At 48.0% G+C, this 20,596-nt stretch overlaps 1 protein-coding gene across 1 annotated transcript in view; it reads left to right on the top strand.

Annotated features, from left to right (window-relative positions):
* Positions 1–20,596, top strand: part of AKAP5 (A-kinase anchoring protein 5) — a 55,070-nt gene that overhangs the window by 19,853 nt on the left and 14,621 nt on the right. The gene's annotated exons all lie outside the window — the stretch shown is intronic.

The raw sequence follows: 20,596 nt of genomic DNA, 5'->3' as shown, positions 1-20,596 counted from the left end.
AGCCCCCCATGTGTCGCTTTGGCTTTTATTGGTATGGGGGGGTGGGGCTTCATATCACCCTTACAAATTACCCTAAACTCTCCAAAATGAAAAAAAAAAAAAAAAAAAAACAAGGGCAGTGCCTGTCTTCTCTGCCATTTTCCACATATTAGCCCATTTCTCCAAGAAAACAGGTGCATAATTGTTTCCACTTCATAACATGACATGCTAAAAACAAATATAAAATTATTCACTCATAATGACTTTTACCCAGAAATTTTTAAGACCATTTTCACCTGTTCTGACACTTGTGGATGTAATTATACTCATTTGTTTTACATTTTGGTAAGTTAGTGACAAATGATATGGTTTAATGTAAACTACGTGCAATCTCTATATGCAGGTTACGGCAGCCTACTTCCTGTAAAATATCTCAGTTATAAGAAACAAACCCACTTCTAATGAATAATCAGTCCACATAGTAGGCAAATATGGGTCACAGTAAGTACAGTATCCAATTATAATAATTTCCAAATAAAGCAGTAATGCCGCGTACACACGGTCGGACTTTTCGTCTACAAAAGTCCAACGGACGCTGACGGACTAAAGCTGGCTGGTAATCCGATCGTGTGTGGGCTTCTCCGGACTTTCAACGGACTTTTTCAGCCTCAAATCCGACGGACTTTAGATTTGAAACATGCTTCAAATCTTTCAGACGGACTCGAGTCCGGTCGAAAAATCCGCTCGTCTGTATGCTAGTCTGACGGACAAAAACCCACGCTAGGGCAGCTATTGGCTACTGGCTATCAACTTCCTTATTTTAGTCCGGTGTACGTCATCACGTAAGAATTCGACGGACTTTTGTGTGATCGTGTGTAGGCAAGTCTGTTCGTTAGAAAGTCCGCCGCAAGTCCGTCGAAAGTCCGTCGAAAGTCTGTCGGACAGGCTGTCGGACTTTTGTAGCTGAAAAGTCCGACCGTGTGTACGCGGCATAAGTGTCAAATGTTGTCCCTCTGGGGCCTGACCAGCCAAATCCTGGTGAACATTAGGTTTCACCTGTCATAAAGTTTAACACATAGACAAAAATATTACTTTGACAGTAAAATATTGGTTTGACAGTAAATTAAATAAAAGACTAAAACAAAACTGCTATTGTCTTTCCTACCTGTATATATATTGTGGTTGCAAAACCTTAATAATTGCCTCACATGTTTCTGCACCAGTGGTTGTGGTGATATCCCAGCAGAAATTTTTAAATTGTATAAGCTTCTTCCAGTTGACAGAAACTGTAGTGTGACTATAAACCTTTGATCTGTACTTATGGCCTTTCTCATCATGGTATCCTTTTTCTTGATCATGGGGGTTACACATTTTAGAAGTTGCTGAAAACATTCCTTTGATATGTAGCACCCTTTTAGTTAGGTTGCTATGATATTAGGCAAATTTCGTTTTTGGCGCCTCTGTCATAATTGGAGCAGCTGTTGATTGCTTTTGGCTGTTCTGGGTCTTATAGGCTTCAGATTTGATTGTTTTCCTCTGCTTTCTAAAGGCTTCTGGAAGATAGGAGGTTGTGCAAGGCAAATGGGCAGCCTAAATATTTATTGTGCTTCAGCCAATCCCTGGGGAGGTGGGCCCACTATGTGGCTGGAGAGCACATAAATAGTCTGAGGCCTGGAGCAGTGAGGTCTTTGTACTGCTGAAGGAGCTCCCAACCTAAGGGGCTCTGCCCCTCTGGGCAGAATGCTGCAATGTGCTGCATGTTCATCGAGGTCCCAGCTGTGGCATAGCTGGGGGGCCTACTTCTAAAGTCTTTCTCTGAAACTAATCAATGACATTTTACCTAAGGACCTGGACTGGAGAGCTCACTAAAGAGTGCCTGGTGGAAGTTGGAAGGGGTCTAACTGTCCTGTGGCATTGTGAGCATTAACCTCTCCCTGAATGAAGAATGCCGTGTGGATACTGGAAGGAGGCTTCCCGTGATCCTGTGACATTGAGAGTACTAACTTGAACTCAGAGTTCTAGTGACTGTGTGCTGTATTCCTTCAGGTGGAAGAGCTAGTGGTATTTCTGTCTAGGATAACTTTTTAAAAAGGGACTTATGCCATAGAGACTGTTCAATGTGGCTCAGCAAAGTGGAGTGTCCTCCTCCAAATATTTAGTAAATCTGGAGTATGTCCCCCTACACCTATCCAAATTCTTCAGCAATAAAATCCTAAAAGGACATCCCGTAGATAGATTACTGAACCAGAGTGAATGAACTGTTGCTGTGTGCCCGGCTGCCTCTGCTACAGACATATGCAAATGGTTGCAAACATTATCAGGATAACTCGCAGCGAATTCACGCAAAAGCTCCATATGGGAGAAGTAGTCTCTAGTCCTTATCCATTTCTTTGTCCAAATCCGTCACACTTTCTTTGTCCACTTCACACTTTCTTTTTCAGTGGAGATGATCTGACCATCACCACTGCTGTGATATAAATCTGGGTATCATCCAAAAAATCCATTGTGCTAGTAAACGTTACAACAACGAATGAACTGACTGCTGCATACGAACAAACATTTCAATAAAGTACAGTGCCTGGAGGGAGTGGAATGCTAGAGCTGCATGCAAATTAGCACAACATCACTTTCGCTAGTTACCAAGATTCCATGTGTAAATTCGATACACTGGTATTACCACCAAACTAAATTTTGGGAGGCTTTTGTCCCAATTTCATCTACTAATTGATATGAATATCGTGTGCTGTGATAAATGATGTTTCAAACATTTTTTACCAACGATCGCACGAGATTCTGCATGTGTGTAACCAGCATAAGAGAAGATATCACCTTACTTTGAAGAGATTTCTTCTTACTTCCTGCTTTGGCTATAACAGGAGTAGGAATGAGATAAGGCATGTTTGGATACAAGTCTGAGCTATCCCACCGGGAAGCTGTCAAAACCAACAGTCAATCATAGTGCAGCGGAGACATTCCCCACTCCGCATGTATGGGGTGTGTATAGGTACAACTGCGAGGTGGGGAATTCCTCTGGTGCCTATGCAGGGGCGTTGCTAGGTGGCAAAAAGACCAGGGGCTTCAGCCCGAAGTCCGCGCCTGGCACCGAGGGGTGCGGGGGTCATCCCTGACGCACACTGACCTACCTGACGCACACTGACCTGACATATACTGACCTACCTGACACACACTGACCTACCTGACGCACACTGACCTAACTGACACACACTGACCTGACACACACTGACCTACCTGACATATACTGACCTACCTGACACACACTGACCTGACATATACTGACCTACCTGACACACACTGTCCTGACATATACTGACCTACCTGACACACACTGACCTACCTGACACACACTGACCTACCTGATGCACACTGACCTACCTGACACACACTGACACACACTGACCTACCTGATGCACACTGACCTACCTGACACACACTGACCTACCTGATGCACACTGACCTACCTGACACACACTGACCTACCTGACACGCACTGACCTACCTGACACACACTGACCTACCTGATGCACACTGGCCTACCTGACACACACTGACCTGACATATACTGACCTACCTGACACACACTGAGTGACCTACCTGACTAGACTTCAGGTGACGTGACCTCTGAGTCCTCCTGCAGCTCAGCTGTACTGTGTGGCGCGCCCATCAGAGTAGAGTAGACTAGATAGCACTGCAGCAGGCACTCCACTGGTGACTCCAGGCAGCCAGAGCCATGACAGGAGAGGAGAGCCGAGCGGGGATCTCGTAGTGCATTGTAATTCCCACCTTCTGAAGCCTACAGCGCCTATGATGGATGTCACATGTCCCGCAGTCCCGGCATTGGCCCAGTGGGACGTCCATCATAAGCACTGCAGGCTCCAGAGGGTGGGACCTGCTATGTCACTCGGCCATGCTTGCCGCTCGGGGTCAGATCGGTCCTCAAGACTCAAGTGCAAGCGCACGCTTTTCATCCCGCCGTGGCCGTGCGCAGACGCAGTTTGTCTCTCCGGGCCGGCCGCACGTGCCTATAATGACGTCACACGTCCGGCGATCCTGGCATTCATTGGACCAGTGTGATGTCCATCATAGGACATGGCAGCGCAGGGCCTATGATGGATGTCTCACTGGTCCAATGCCGGGATCGCGGGCGGGATCGTGTGACGTCCAATAGTCTCGGTCACTTGGAGGTAGGCGCCGTAGCCCGCGTGACCGGACTTTGTGCTCACTCATGCACAGTGCGGCACCGCACTTTCATGGGGGGACTCGGGGCTAATAATTTTAAAATAAATGGCCGAGACTCTGGGTTTTTCGGAGTCACATTCGGGGCTTCAGCCACGTCTAGCCACCCCCTCCCGACGCCCCTGTGCCTATGTTTGACTGTTGGCTTTGACAGCTTCATGGTGGGATAGTTCAGTTGGGTTCAGACTCTAGTTCTGAACCCTCCTGAGCCCATCACTGATCAGGAGTACTAATGGAAGACTGCTTCCAGTTACAGACACTTACAAAAACTTGCTATTGGACAGGAAACTTGGCCAAGAGCAGCACACAAAGAGTAAACATCTATTTTTGATGATGTACTCATTGCTAAGTCACTACGTTTTACTGGCAATGTGGAAAACAGTTTAAAAATAATTACGTTGAAAATATGTGTGAAGTTCAAGCAGGCAGTATTTTTCTGAAATATTTGTGCTGAAGATAATCAGGAACCAATGCAGCAATATTGTTATTGTTAACACATTCATCTGGTTGCTAAGGGACAAATAATTGAGTGGGCAGTTGAGATAGAGGCAAGCTAATTTCAAGGTTAAGGGCAGCATTAGAACCCTATCCCCAGACTGTGACTGTCAGAGCTCTATATAGCACAAGGCACTCATCAACCTGTTCCTGGGAAGGCAAGATAAGGGCACATGTAGACAGGTGTTGTTCTCAAACATGGCATCTTACGTTAAAATGCAGCTCTGCTCAAACTTGCAAATGCAAAATGCTGCATTCTGTTTGCTTTACCTGCAGTACAGGTGTACCTCAGAACCTGAGCGCAAACAAAGACAATAAAAATCAGGCTAAATGCAGCCCCAGAACGGTCCACACTACACCACTGAAGCTTTAGGGAAGGCAGCACCAAAAACAGCATTTATACTTTTGTTTCCCTTTTTCATCAGCATTTGTTGGACCAATGATATATTCACGGACAAAAACATTTTCGTAATAATTTTTGTCAGCGACATATTTCCAGTGACGAAAACAAAACGAAAATGACCCCACATTTTCGTCAATTGATGAATACTATGGTGAAAATCAATTCTATTTTCGTCAACGAATGAAAACAGAACGAAAATGTGAGGGAGGGACGTTTACCCACGTGAACTTCTGGTTTCCTTGGAGCTCTGCCTGTAAAAGCCGTAAATGTTTCTTAGTGGTGTGGTGTGCTTAGCACTGTGCAGCATTACAGGCCTCCTCACACCGCCCAGAGCATTGTGTAGCATTACAGGCCTCCTCACACCGCCCAGAGCACTGTGTAGCATTACAGGCCTCCTCAGACTCAGATGACAATTCAGAGCACTATGCATTGCAGGCCTCCCAAGTCCAGACAGTCTTAACCGTTCAGAGGACCAGAGCAATGTACATTACAGGCCTTCTCAGACTGCCCAGAGCACTGTGTAGCATTACAGGCCTCCTCTGACCATTGTCCAGAGCACTGTGCATTACAGGCCTCCCCAGACTGTCCAGAGCACTGTGTAGCATTACAGGCCTCCCCTCAGACCATCGTCCAGAGTACTGTGCATTACAGGCCTCCCCTCAGATCATTGTCCAGAGTACTGTGCATTACAGGCCCCCCTTAGACAACCGTGCAGAGCACTGTGCAGAATTCTGGGCCTCCTCAGACCACCGCCTGGAGCATTATGCAGCATTACAGAGCTCCTCAGACCACTGTCTGGAGCATTATGCAGCATTACAGAACTCCTCAGATCACCGTCCAGAGTGTTTGTATTGCTTGTTCAAACCTTAACACCATAAATAATAATATTTTTTTACTCCTGGAGTATATAATGAGTTTGGAAATTCTAGAGAAATACTTAAAAGAGATGTGTGTTTTTTTCTTTTCCAGAATCATACTTACCTAGTTTGATACAACATCGGTCCGATGCTGCATCTGTCCCCCGGCGCCTCTAACACTGAGAACCGAGCAATCAAACACTGCTGATGGCTTGGTTCTCACAGCTCCATGAGCAGAGAGCTTGTGATTGTCAGCCAATGCTCTCTGACCTGCCCCCCCACCCCGCACTCACTGGAGCACTGGGCTGTGGAGGGGTAGGGAGCGGCCGGCTCAGACTCTCAGTGGCTTGCTGAGAGGGTGGGCGGGGTGCTGGTCCAGGCATGTGGGCGGATCCCTACTCCATTGTCGTGATCTTGCCCGAGCCTGGACCGACTCTGTGACGTCAGCCAACAGCGGGCTTTAGTCTGCTGAAAATGGGTCACGGGACGAACTGCACTCCTGTGATCCACAGGAGAAGTACAGCTAAACGAGCTTTGGCTGTACTTCTCCTTTAATTAATGCATTACAATTTGACTAAACCCATTAGATTTTAGTCAACTAAAATCGAATGGAGTTTTTAGTCAACTAAAACGTAGGACATTTTAGTCGACTAAAACATACTGCACAGTGTAGTAGACTAAAACAATTGCAGGGGGGCGTGTCCGGATGCAGCAAGGAGCAGGACGTGTTTCAGAGCAGCTCCGCCGGCCCTGGCTCCATCCACAGCCATCCAGCCCTTAAAACCCGCTCTTTTAAAAGCAAAAGGCTCCCCAAGCGTAGCAGGGAACCATCCTCAACAGGGGAGGAGGATATTGACCGAGACAGCAGCCCGAGAGCGAGGTAACAGGCCGGCATCTCCTCCTGAAGGCATTCCGCCATCTTGCGGCCTGCGGCGGCCTCGCGATCCCCGGCCTAAAGTGCCGCGCTCGGCGGCGGGGGGACCCCGGCGCTCCGCGCATCGGTCGCGCCTGGAGGTAAGAGGAGAAGTGGACCGGGGGAGACGGGCAGTTGGCGACCGCACTGCTAGGATCCCCGGTCGGCACCACAACCCGGCCGCGGCCCGCCATCCTGCGGCCTGTGAAGCCCCCGCCATCCCCGGCCTCGGGTACCGCAATCGGCGGTGAGGGGGCCACCGCAAGTCTCCCATAAGAGCCACCTACCTGAAGGCGGCAGCGGGACCTGGAGACCACGAAAGGGGGCTGCAGGAAACTCCATAAAGGCCCTTGGTGGGCTCCATGCAGCGGCAGCCATCTTGGAGGCCAGGGCCTTAATTAACACTGTCCTGGAGTGCAGAGGTCTGGGGGAGAGAGTGGCCACCCGTCCTGGGGTCTGCCCAAGAGGGAACAAACAACAAAAGGACATTGTGAAATCGCTAAGCCGTCCCTCCCTCTCCCTCCCAGCCTGTATCCTACAGAACAGTCTGCAGATTCTACAACAAGGTACTGTTGCTGGGGGTGACACAACCGCGGTTTTCAGGGCCCGTACCCTTCCTGTGTCCTCTCCAATATTGTAAATCTTTAAAAGGGGTCACACACTGTACCACACTTACTGCTTGATTACCCCTGACCCTGCACACAGGCTCCATCACTCGCTTGCTCACTACTGCTTGGCGTAGGCCCCCTAACGCCTGCATGAAACACAGAAACTCCAAATCAAAATTTATCACAGGAGAGAGTCGTGACCTAGCTATGGAAACGTAAGAACGTGTCGTTGGGAGCTCTGCACTGAAACGGGCCGTGAATCACCCGTAGCACCGATCAGCTAAGCCATTCATTCATGCCAGGAGGCCGCAGGCGCCCACAGGTCACTGAGGAACGGAGGGGACCCGAAATCTCACACTACTTTCTGCGGCAGCAGCAGATTCCCTCACCGTCGAGACAGAGCAAGATGGCGCCACCTCGAGTCAGCACGGCGGGCGCTACACCCTCAAGTAAGAAGGGCGCTCCGGCAACTACCTCTGCAGCGGAGGAGGACTTTCCCCCCTTGCCACACAGAGTACCCTCTCCTATAGTATCCCCGGCTCTCACAACCGCTGACACGCCACTGCATCCAGAGAACGCTGATGACCTAAGCGGCCTAATTGAAAGCTCCCTAAGAGACATAGTGTCAGGTCTCCCCACCAAACAGGACTTAAACGCTATGGCCACCTCTATTGTTAATGCACTAACCAAAGAACTGCATGACCTAAAACAGCAAGTGGATGTTGTCGAGGAGAGAGTCACCACGATCGAAGCCTCCCAATCTACTACAGAAGCGCGCCTCACTACACTTGAGTCGGAGTATGGGGCCTTCCGCCGCCATCTTGTCGACGTTCAGCTACGCCTAGATGACGGCGAGAATAGAAGCAGACGGAACAATCTGCGCCTAAGGGGGATCCCAGAAGCCACCATGGGCCCAGACCTCAGATCCCCAGTGGTCGCCATCTTAAACCAGGTCCTGGGCAAACCACCGACAGATGACCTGGAACTAGACAGGGTGCACCGTATACCAGGTCCCAGACCCCCACCCTCTGCACAGAGATCATCATCCGAACTAGACTCTCCCCGTGATGTACTATGCAGGGTGCATTTTTTCACTATCAAGGAGGACATTCTTCGCCTTGCCTGGGAAAAGGGCCCAATAGACTTTGACGGGGCTCACATCAGGATTTTCCCTGACATCTCCAGACAAACTCGCACCATGCGGGGGCTCATGCGACCCCTACTGGAAATCATCCGCGAAGCAGATGCCACCTACTGTTGGGGTCACCCCTTCCATCTCATCGTCAGGAGGCAGGGGGCGGAATTCTACCTCCGCACGCCAGACCAACTCCCTGCCCTCTTTCAGTTCATCTCCAGGCCGGTGATCGAGGTGCCCAACTGGTTTGACTATCTGCTTTCCCAGAACTCACAAGGTCCAGCACCACCCAGACAACAGAGAGCTCGACGCCCAAGATCCCGCCCGCCAAACCGAGAAGACAGAAGAGCCCATCCAACAGTATCTGAGGACTAAACACTCACCACTTTTTGGTTCTTGGTAAGGCTTTCAGTACCTCTTATGGGCAGATGCCCCGCTCCTTCCCCCCCTTATGGTGATTTTTCCAGGAACATTCAAACCCATGCACCAGGACTCCCCCCCCCCCTTTTTTTTTTTTTTTTTTTTTCTCTTATCCATGGGTTAACTCTCAAATATGGACGGGGGAAGAGGGAGGGGGGACGCATTGTTATAACTGTTTAAATGTGGTATTTTTGCTGTAGGCCAGACTTCATGCACTCCACCCGAGTTTATTTTATATGAACGTAGTCGATGAGGAGGAGGCTCATACATTCTTCTCATGAGCCAAATCTGGTCAGGCTGCCTTGGCGCACTGACAGCCAGGCGGTGGGGGCCCCCTCCTGGCCTTGTCCAGGAGAGGGGTGAGTTGACCCCCGGGGTCCTCGACCCCTAGCCGCCTCTGCAATGCGTCAACGCCAGTAGATCATGGCTGTTAGAGGTTTACTTAGTTGCACATACTAGCCTTAAACACAGTTACGTTTATGATTGTTATGCCCAGTTTTGTGGTAAATTACACCCTACTTATGATGGTTAATATATTGTTTTTTCTTAATGTTTCTGATTCTGAAGGCCCCCCATTCAGTGCATCTCCCTACCACTCCCAAAAGTACTCTCTCATACTGCTTGACTTGCTCACTTAAGTGTGAGCAAAAAATTTTTTCTTTTTTATTGTTGCGCACTTTGATGCACCGACCACCCCCCTTAGGGCGACCTCCCGATTGCTGCACAATCCCTTTTGTGCCTCGGCCGGGAGATCATAGCGTAGTCTCTTGACTAACTTAGATTGCTCCCTCCCTCCCCTCCCCCTTCCCCCCTCACCTACCCGCTCCTCTTCCTGCTCTGACTCTGTTTTCACCTTCTTTATTCCTCTCTATTCTCTGGTGCTGTTGCCCTCTAGCTGGGAGGGGACGTGAACCTAAACCAGAGGTGATTGTCCTCCTCATTCTGTCAACAATCCTCAGCGCCCGGGCCGCCACAATGGCTCTCCTAAAGGTGACCTCTCTTAATGTACGGGGCCTCAATATCCCGGAAAGGCGTTCCCAGCTACTAGCTGACCTACGCAGAACTAAAACCCAAATTGCCTTTCTACAGGAAACCCACTTTCATGGCGAGCATATTCCCAAACTGACTAACAATCTGTTCCCGACGGCATACCACAGCATCTCACCTATCTCCAAATCTAAGGGGGTTAGCATTTTGGTGGCAAAGTCAGTACAGTGGGAGTTCATGGCACAGCAGGCGGACCCTCAGGGCCGCTATCTCCTGATCAAGGGCAGGGTATCGGACATTCAGGTCACTCTTGCCAATATCTATTTCCCCAATGCCGACCATGCTCGGTTCCTACGCGGGCTGATACCCACACTACTTGAGTTCACGGAGGGGATGCTCATTTTCGGAGGCGATATGAACTTCGCAATGGACCCCCTGTTGGACACCTCACGGGGTGCCTCTCATCTCTCATACGCGCGCCTTAAACGTATTAAATCCGATCTTCAATCTCTTCGTCTGATGGACCCCTGGCGCCTCTTACACCCCAAGGATAGGGATTACTCGTACTTCTCACAAGTCCACCATTCGTACTCAAGATTAGATTACCTGCTCCTTTCCCATCAGGACTTGCCAAGGGTGGTGGACTCATCCATAGATGTCATTTCCTTTTCTGACCATGCCCCCATACACTTGACGCTCCACATGGGACCAATGTCTAAATCTCCACCTTCGTGGAGACTGAACGAATCACTACTTCAATCTGCAGAGACCCGCGCGGAGATCCAAGCCAAACTGCGGGAATATTTCGCACTTAATGTAGCCTCGGTCCCCAATCCCTTGGTGGTGTGGGAGGCGCACAAGCCAGTTATCAGGGGCATTTTGATAGGTATTGGGGCACGTCTCAAGAGGGAAAGAACCCGTAGAACTGAAGAACTTCTACTTCAGATTAAGACCCTCGAATGCACGCACAAGGCTAGCCTAGCACGCTCCGTATACCAGGAGTTACTTAAAGCACGTGAAGAGCTTCGCTCGCTTCTGTTGCATAAAACGAAAGAGAGGCTAGCATGGTCACGTCGTACAATGTACGAATTCTCTAACAAACCTGGCTCACTCCTAGCCAGAGCTTTACGCGGTCCCCGCACCAAAACTTTCATCCCCCACATTCTGTCTCTCACGGGTCGGAGGGTCTCTACCTCAACAGAAATAGCAGAGGAATTCCGTTCATTTTATAGCGGTCTTTATAACCTAGATAAAACTTCTCCCGGCGCCCCTAACCCTACTGGAGGATCCACTCCACATGAATATCTAGCTTCCTCAGGCATGCCATCTCTGCCGGCCGACACTGTGGAGGGGTTGGAAGACCCCATCACGGTGGAGGAGTTGGGAGCGGCAATGGCGAGCTCCAAGCCAAAGAAAGCCCCAGGCCCTGATGGCCTCACTTCAACTTACTTCAAAACATTTTTTGAGATGCTCTCCACACCGTTAGTGGCTGCACTTAACTCTATTACGAAAGGCAACTCCTTCCCCATAGACTCCCTTAGGGCATACATCTCTCTCATCCCCAAAGAGGGAAAGGACCCACTTAGGTGTGGAAATTACCGACCGATAGCTCTGCTAAACACCGACCTGAAACTATTTGCCAAGATCTTGGCAAACAGATTGCTCCCACATATACCAAATCTAATTCACAAAGACCAGGCGGGCTTTGTTCCTCAACGGGAACCACGCGACAACACAATTAGGGTGCTGAACCTCATACATGCCGCTAGGACCACGCGACGACCCCTTCTACTGCTGTCAACAGACGCAGAGAAAGCTTTCGACCGTGTAGATTGGACGTTTGTTAGAGCTACTCTCGAACACATTGGCCTTCGGTCGTCGATGCTCAGCTGGATCCTATCACTCTACTCTAGCCCCACAGCTGCGGTCAAGGTCAACGAAACCAGGTCCGGCTATTTCGACATTCGGAATGGTACCAGACAGGGTTGTCCCCTGTCTCCCCTAATCTTCATTCTCACCTTAGAACCCCTGCTCTGTAAGATACGGGCCAACCCCCACATAGAGGGCTTCCGTAAAACATCTGGAACCCACAAGGTCGCCGCATTCGCAGATGACCTTATCTTCTTCTTGGCTGACCCCATTGCCTCACTCCCCGTCTTGCTTCATTCTCTGAGGGAATACGGGGCTCTGTCCCTATTTAAAATAAATATGTCTAAATCCTCCATGCTCAATATCACACTGAGCTTGCAAAATACCCGACAATTGCGCCTGAACTACCAGTTCCACTGGGCAACCGATTCCATTCCGTACCTAGGTGTGGTCATCACCGCGGACCCCGCCGACCTGTACCAAGCAAATTTTGCCACTCTCCTACACAGACTTAAAACAGACCTGCAGCATTGGCACGCCCTCACTTTAACGTGGTTTGGACGCTGTAATGCCATCAAGATGACAGCCCTCCCAAGGATACTTTATCTTCTACAGGCCCTCCCCATACATCTCCCGCCCTCCTTCTTCAAGCGAATCGACGCACTCCTCCGAGAATTTGTCTGGTCACACAAGCCGCCACGCATAAAATTACAACTACTTTACTTGGCAAAACGCAGGGGAGGGGTGGGTTTACCAGACATAAAAGCCTACTACAGGGCAACGCATCTTACCAGATTGATAGACTGGTACTGTCACCTAGAGGCCAAACAATGGGTCACCATGGAGATGGAGGACTCAGACGGTACGGCCAGGAGTTGGCCGTGGCTTACCACTCCGATCCCGAAATCCATTGCCGAACACCCAACTTTGGGAAACACATTGAGAGTGATCAGAGAAACCTTTCGCAAAACCCAGATCTCACCTATCCCTTCCCCTATGGTGCCGATCCTGGGTAACCCTGACTTCATGCCGGGCTGCCAGGGGCCGATCTTTAGAGCCTTATCAGCGGGAGATAGATGGCCACACCTCCATGACTTCCTGGATCCCGGTGGCCAGCTCAAGACAACCGCGGGAATAGAAATCCTAGACAGGCCATTGGACTTCCTGAGTGGTCTCCAACTGCGTAACTTTTTGCGCCGAAGCGCCCAAACTCTAGGTCCCCCACGCCCACTTACGGAATTGGAACGTATCTGCCACCGCAGAGAACCCATACGCCACTCTTTATCCCTGATCTACCTCTCTTTGATCGCCCCGGCTGAAGGTTTTGTCCCCCCCTTCCTTACTAAATGGGAGACGGAACTGGGAGCGCATTTTGATGAAACACAAAGGGAAAAGATCTTACACTTTGCCCAAAAATCATCTCTGGCCACAAGGGTCCAGGAGACTTGCTACAAGATTGTGACCAGATGGTACAGAGTACCATCCACTCTTCACAGGTTTCTCCCGCAGGTGCCGGATCTATGTTGGCGTTGTGGAGCAGGAGAGGGAACAATGTTGCACATTTTCTGGGACTGTCCCAAGATTAAACCGTTCTGGAAAGAGGTGACGGATACGGTCGAACATCTGACGGGTGTCGCATTGGGGGGAGACCCCGGGGCCTGTTTACTGCACCTTTCTAGAAGTTCAATTAAGAAATATAAAGCCTCACTCACCATACATCTGCTTAATGCGGCCAAGGCCTGCATCCCTCTATTTTGGAGATCGGTAATCCCACCAACGAAGATTCAGTGGTATGCAAGGGTCAATGATATGCGGGACATGGAAGATCTTACGGCCACCCTGCATGACAGGGAGGAAGCCTTTCGGGAGACCTGGCGCCCCTGGCAACACTTCATCTACACCGAGGCCTACCTCCGGGAGATGACTTAATGCGGACACTCCTTGATACGAGGACCCTGCCTGGCTGGAGGGTGACACCGCCACCCTCCTCTCTTTACCTCTCTCTTCCTCTCCCCCTCCACTTCGCCTCTCATTCTCTCTGGCCTCTCCCCCCTTACTGTTTCCCGCTTTTCTCCCCTTCCCCCCCTCCTCCTCTCTCCCTAGGTTCTCACACAACCCCCTATATTTTTTCGGTTAAGGGAAGATTAGATCAGATATGTTGAATATCATGGTATTCATTACTCTACGTTAGTTGCCCCTTGCCGGACTCTACTGATCGGCAGGGAATATCTCCACCCCCGGTCAGTGGAGAGCTTCTCAAGAGAAAAATCTTTGTTATCTTGGTTTATCTATATGCCTGTTGTCTAAGGATAAATACACGAGCCTTTAGTTTAAACGAGACATATCTCAGGGAACTGCTTGCAAACGGATAGTATGATAATCATAACATCAGACTTTCCCATACACTCAGGCTCTGTTTTCTTTATGCAGACCGTGTAAACTAGAGGAATGAATATGTGTTCACGTCTTTAGTCGACGGTAGTTTTCTGTTAAAAAGTCCTCTTCATGCCTCTGTTTTATCTTTTTTTTTTTTTTATCACTCACTAAATGTTATAGATCTTGATAACATGTATATCACACTGTAACAAGCATTGTTGAAATAAAATAAAGGAATTTAAAAAAAAAAAAAATAAAACAATTGCAGATTACTAGAATACGACTAAAATTACATGGAATTTTAGTCCAAAGATTATGACTAAAACTAAATTAAAATTTGATGCAAAAATTAACACTGTGTTGGACACCTTTACATTTCAATGTGGGACCTTAATGGTATAATATAATAAGACAACCTTGTCATTGTGAAGTATGAAGAAAGGCTCTTTACAGGAAAGAGCTGCTAGTTCAGAAACACGTCTGACAGACATGACGGCGACCAAAAAAAGCTACTTTGCAGGAGAGACCTTCTAGACAAAATATCCCTGATGGGTTCAAATGATGGTTTCTGCGGGCAGAGAGAACCATGTTGAGATTCCAAGGAGGCACAGTGTGCTGCAAGGGGGGCTTAGTATGAGATTCCATGCCTGCACCCTCTAGGGCTGGCTTATCGGGATCCAGCCCAGAAATAAGAGTAGGGTGTTTTTAGCCCCAGATGAAGATGACTGTATTAAGGCTGTAATCTGTCCAAGGAACTGTGAAATAGAGGAAGCAGAGATTTCTGCTTTAGGCTCCATCCACACCTGAGCTTTTTTTAAGCGTTTTAGAAGTATATAAGTGTTTTACAGCTTCAGGCGTTTTTGTTTACCCAATAGAAAGCACTAGGGGGAGGAGAGGGAGAGGAAATTAGGGGTGGAGAGCTGTTATTTAAGCATTTTACAAGCGTTTTTCTGCTCAAGTCAGGCGTTTCTATTGAAGTCTATGGTGCCAAAAACGCTTGTAATCTGCCAAAAAGAAGCTCATGTACTTTTTTGAGCTTCAGGCATTTTGCTTTAGGCGGCAGAACACTCATATGTGCACAGGGGCTATTGAAATGAATGGGATTTTGCTTGTTGGGTGTTTTGGAGCTTCAGAGCAGAGCGTTTTACAAGCTGAAAAACACTCCGTTGGGAACAGGGTCTTAGTCAAATAGGCCACTTGTTGCATGCCTAAATCAGAGCTAAAAACAGTGTTAGAGCCTGCTCTTGCACCGGTGCAAGGGACACTTTGTCATTCTGGGGTTAAGGTAGTTGTTAACCCAATTCTATGAAATCATCTTATCTCCTCTGTACCTTAACAACATGTGTCCCTGTGCCTGTGTTCTCTAAAATATCCACCGATCTGTACTGATATAAGCTCTGCTCAGGGCGCACAGCTGATCCCTCTCCATCAGCGGGGAGGAGGGAGAGAGAAGAGACAGAGAGCCGACAATCAGCTGAGCGCCTGGAGCCGCACTCATACAAGGTACAGATCGGCATACAGTGCCATCACATGCTGTACAGAGCCATTACATGCCGTACAGTGCCATCACATGCCGTACAGTGCCATCACATGCTGTACAGAGTCATCACATGCCGTACAGTGTCATCACATGCCGTACAGTGCCATCACACGCAGTACAGTGTCATCACAAGTCGTACAGTGCCATCACATGCCGTACAGAGTCATCACATGCCGTACAGAGTCATCACAAGCAGTGATATACAGTCCCGTCATCCCCATCCCCTGTACTCCTATACAATTCCATCATCCCCATCCCCTGTACTCCTATACAGTCCCATCATCCCCATCCCCTGTACTCCTATACAATCCCATCATCCCCATCCCTTGTACTACTAAACAGTGCCATCATCCCCTTCCCCTGTGCTCCTATACAGTCCCATTATTCCCATCCCCTGTACTCCTATACAGTCCCATCATCCCATCCCGTACGGCATGTGATGGCGCTGTACAACATGTAATGACACTGTGCAGCTTGTGATGACTCTGTACGGCATGTGATGGCACTGTACAACATGTAATGATACTGTACGGCATGTGATGGCACTGTATAACATGTAATGACACTGTACAACATGTAATGACACTGTACGGTATGTGATGACTCTGTACGGCATGTAATGGCACTGTATAACATGTAATGACACTGTACAACATGTAATGACACTGTACGGCATGTGATGGCACTTTACAACATGTAATGACACTGTACGGCATGTGATTACTCTGTACGGCATGTGATGGCACTCTACAACATGTAAAGACACTGTACAACCTGTACAGCATGTCATAGCTCTGTACGGCATGTGATGGCACTGTACAACATGTAATGACACTGTACGGCATGTGATGGCACTGTACAGCATGTGATGGCACTGTACAGCATGTGATGGCTCTGTACAGTATGTGATCATGTAACACTCTATTTACAATGAAGGGAACATTATTGCTATGAGGTACTAGGTAATACACCAATTATGGGGGAGCAAAGCTCTGTCCATGGCTGAGAAGCTCTGTGCTTCAGTATGAAAATACAAGTAGATGTGAATGGAAGGTTTTATTGTCTCATATAAAAATCCAGATAGTCAATAAAAGGATTCATTCACAATGTTAGCTATGATTTTTATTTCATTTTACTATACCAGTAATGCATGGAATGCCTGTGTGCTGTCATATCCATATGTGTATTCTGCTTTACAAATATATTGTTTTCACTCTGGTAGATAGTGCTGTGTATGTAAATCTCCTCTACATATTACTATCAGTGACTTTTCCTACCTTAGTCACTGACTGAAGTGATCTTATCTTTGCTGGATTTATCTGACAAACGGAACATGCTGCAGAGGAGAGAGGAGAAGGGAAGAGGGGGGGGGGGCTATGCTCTGTGAAGTCTCAGGAGTGAGCAGAGAGCCAATATCAATCGAGGAAAATGACAGGAAAATGGGTGGATCCAGACTCCAGAGCCAGACCATTGTCGGTATTACACTGTATGAAAGTCTGTAGACCCTCCCACCAGGGGCAGATCCAGAGTCTTGTCTCGGGAGGGGCACTGTCAGAAATATGTTTTATTGTGGGCAATTTATCTGGGAAATGGCTGATGTTGGCGCTTCATTCATCACTGCACCATGCTTGTTATGGTGTCAGGATGATTGAAGCACATTATTTCTATTATTACATTGTTATATAAAATGAAATGGTTCAACTCACCATAATGCAGAATCAATGGGAGCCCAGAGTGTGTCACTTTCCGCTGTCACCTGCCACACGTTGCAAATTGTCACTTGCCACACCTTGTGGATTGTCACTTGCCACGTCACCTGCCACACCTTGCGGATTGTCACTTGCCACACCTTGCGGATTGTCACTTGCCACATCACTTGCCACACATTGCGAATTGTCACTTGCCACGTCACCTGCCACACCTTGCAGATTGTCACTTGCCACGTAACTTGCCACACATTGCGGATTCTCCACTTGCCACACCTTGCGGATTGTCCACTTGCCACGTCACCTGTCACTTGCCACGTCACCTGCCACACCTTGTGGATTGTCACTTGCCACACATTGCAGATTGTCCACGTCACCTGCCACATCTTGCGGATTGTCCACTTGCCACATCACCTGCCACAATTTGCGGATAGTCACCTGCCTGCTAAGGTGGTGTTTTGTCTGTTTTATTGCTGTGTCCCAGACTCAGGCAGCAGAGAGATAATGCAATCTCTCTGCTGCTCACGCTGCCTGCACAGTGAGGGCGGAACTTGGTACTGCAGGGATGCAGGGCGGTGAGAGATGATCTCATCTCTCTGCTCCCTGTCCTTCGGCTAGCTGATTGGCCAGCTGTGCTTGGCCAGCTGTGCGCTCATGCCGAGCCCCCCACACACTGACGCGGCAGCCTGGCCTGCCCGCCCACAACTCACGCTGACTGCTCGCAAACCTCGAGCTGACTGCTCGCCCGGTTCACCCACGGAGAGACCTGCAGAGCGGCTCGCGGAGCCGCCCGCTCTCTCATATGCCAGGCCCCCAACAAATTTCTAGGGGGTGGCAATTGCCCTGTTGCCCCCCCCTGGATCCGCCCCTGCCTCCCCCAGTATTTAGCTTGATTTTAACAGAATGGGGGCACTTCTGAGGGGGCTGGAAGGATTTATAGATATCAGCAGCTCACATAGAATAGATGTAAGCAAAACAAAGGAAATCCATACTTTTTTAACAAATGCTTTAAGTGTTGTGTGGCCCTTTGGTTTAGCGAATGTTTTCCTGCAGTTTTGCATTGACTCTCATTTGCCTGGTCTCTGCAATAGCTACAAGTGAGGGTATTCCCTTGATGTTGTACACATGAAATAGTGTGCAGAGTATAGGGTAATCATGTCCATAGGCAGTATGTGGTAACCCGGGTGTAGGCAATCCTGTAACAAATTCTTGTTGTGAAAGGTCGGGAGGAAGTGTCTCAGTACCTTATAAGGGCTCTTGGTAGAAGTGGCAGTAATGTGTACGACCAGTGGTGTGACTTAATTCCTGGTCATCCTTCTGAGACTAAGCTTCGAATAGTTGAGTTTTAGTGCCAAGTTTGAAGAGTTCACACTGCAAGGTGAATTTATTCCACACATAGCCCCATTTTTACAAGCATGGCCCAGTTTTTACAGTAATGGTCAGAGGTACAGGCTGACCCTGTTTTACCTATCTATGATGCTGGTCCAGGCTTTGCCCCTCCTGGGATATCCCTAAAGGGGTATTCAGGGTCTGGGTTCCATGGGACCACAGCATTGGACCTCTATCACATCCCGCAGCTAACTCAACGCTTAGCACCAAGTGTCAAAGTGAGTGCCCATGTAGGATTCAGTTCTCAAAGCAACATCACAGGCTGTCCCCACAGCTTGATGCCCGGGTACAGCTTCCAATGTTTTACCAAGGTTGCTTTTATGTTGGCAGTAGAAGACAGTGAGGGGTTGATTGAAGAAATTGAAGATAAAATATTGAAGAGAAAAATAATAAAATAGTTAAGCTAAAGGAGATTTTCACAATGAAGGAGAAAAGATCCATCACCAGACACTAGCACAAAATGGAGGACAAACAGAGTAAGGTAGGGTTTTAGGGGAGGCGCTCAGGGAGGGCATGTCCTCCAAAGCTTGCCCATTGACCAATCACCCATGGTGTATGAATACTCTGCCTGTGTCCTGTACTGCCTGATTAAAATAATATTATATATTATAATCATTTTTAATGATGTATTCATGAATACAGAGCTGCCAAGAGTTCATCCTAGTTCATATAGTTTTTGTTTTTTCTTTTATTATAGCCCTGGTGATCACAGGGAAAGGCTAAAATAAAACACTGGTGGCTAATGATATTAAGATGTTTATGGTGCCAAATCAACACTTCGGCAAGAATTTGGTTGTCATGGCTGCACAGCTAAACAAACGTTTCCTATCTGCAAGGGATTGTTTTTGCAGATATGGATTCTGCAACATGTTGGAAAATCTCTGAGCAACCTGAATGCTCATTTACTCTTTTATTGGGAAGAGGCCACTAACAACAGCAAGACCTTGTGTGATAATGGACAGGTAGATGTCTCTCTATCCATCATATTTTGTACTTGGGGAGGCATCTGTCTATGGGCAGCCATTGTATGTGTTTATTTTCAGACATTTTCATACATGAGGCTGAATGTTACTGTTTTTACATCAAATCAGAATATATCAAATGTTGGATAACTCTTATCCCTGGAGGGCCGGAACTCTCTGACCCTACCCCCAATTAAAAACTGAGCTCATCTTAAACATACTAAGGCATTAGGTGGTTAAATATGTTTTTGAGAAAGTTATTTGCTTTTTTAAAGCTTCTTAATGGGTGAGAAGGGATCGGAAGGATTGGGAGAGGGGTCACAGTCACCCGGAGATGGGCTTTAGGTTATATTGTAACCAATGGATTTTAGCATTCCTATGTCTTTTCATTTTTCTAGAGGTTATGGTTACCCACTTCACATATTAGTAATAGGTGGATACTGATTCCCAGCATTTCACACTGGATTTTTGTATCTTTCTAGAAATTTTAAAGGCTAAGTCGACATTTTACAAAAAATAAAAAATAATAATGCATGCACGTACTGTATATTTGCAGCAAAATGTGAATGTATTATTTTTTGCAAATGAGCCTGCAAAGCATTGCAAACAGTGGATTTTGGGTGCAATCAAGGCTCCTGCAGACTTTTCCTCCACCTTTATTTCCATACCTACCCCAAACCCTGACATGCTGTCACAGAAGATG

Source organism: Aquarana catesbeiana, linkage group LG13 (genome assembly GCF_042186555.1).
Source record: "Aquarana catesbeiana isolate 2022-GZ linkage group LG13, ASM4218655v1, whole genome shotgun sequence".
Classification (NCBI taxonomy): Eukaryota; Metazoa; Chordata; class Amphibia; order Anura; family Ranidae; genus Aquarana; species Aquarana catesbeiana.
The sequence above is the reverse complement of the archived record's forward strand: the minus strand, read 5'-3'. Positions and strand labels throughout refer to the sequence as shown.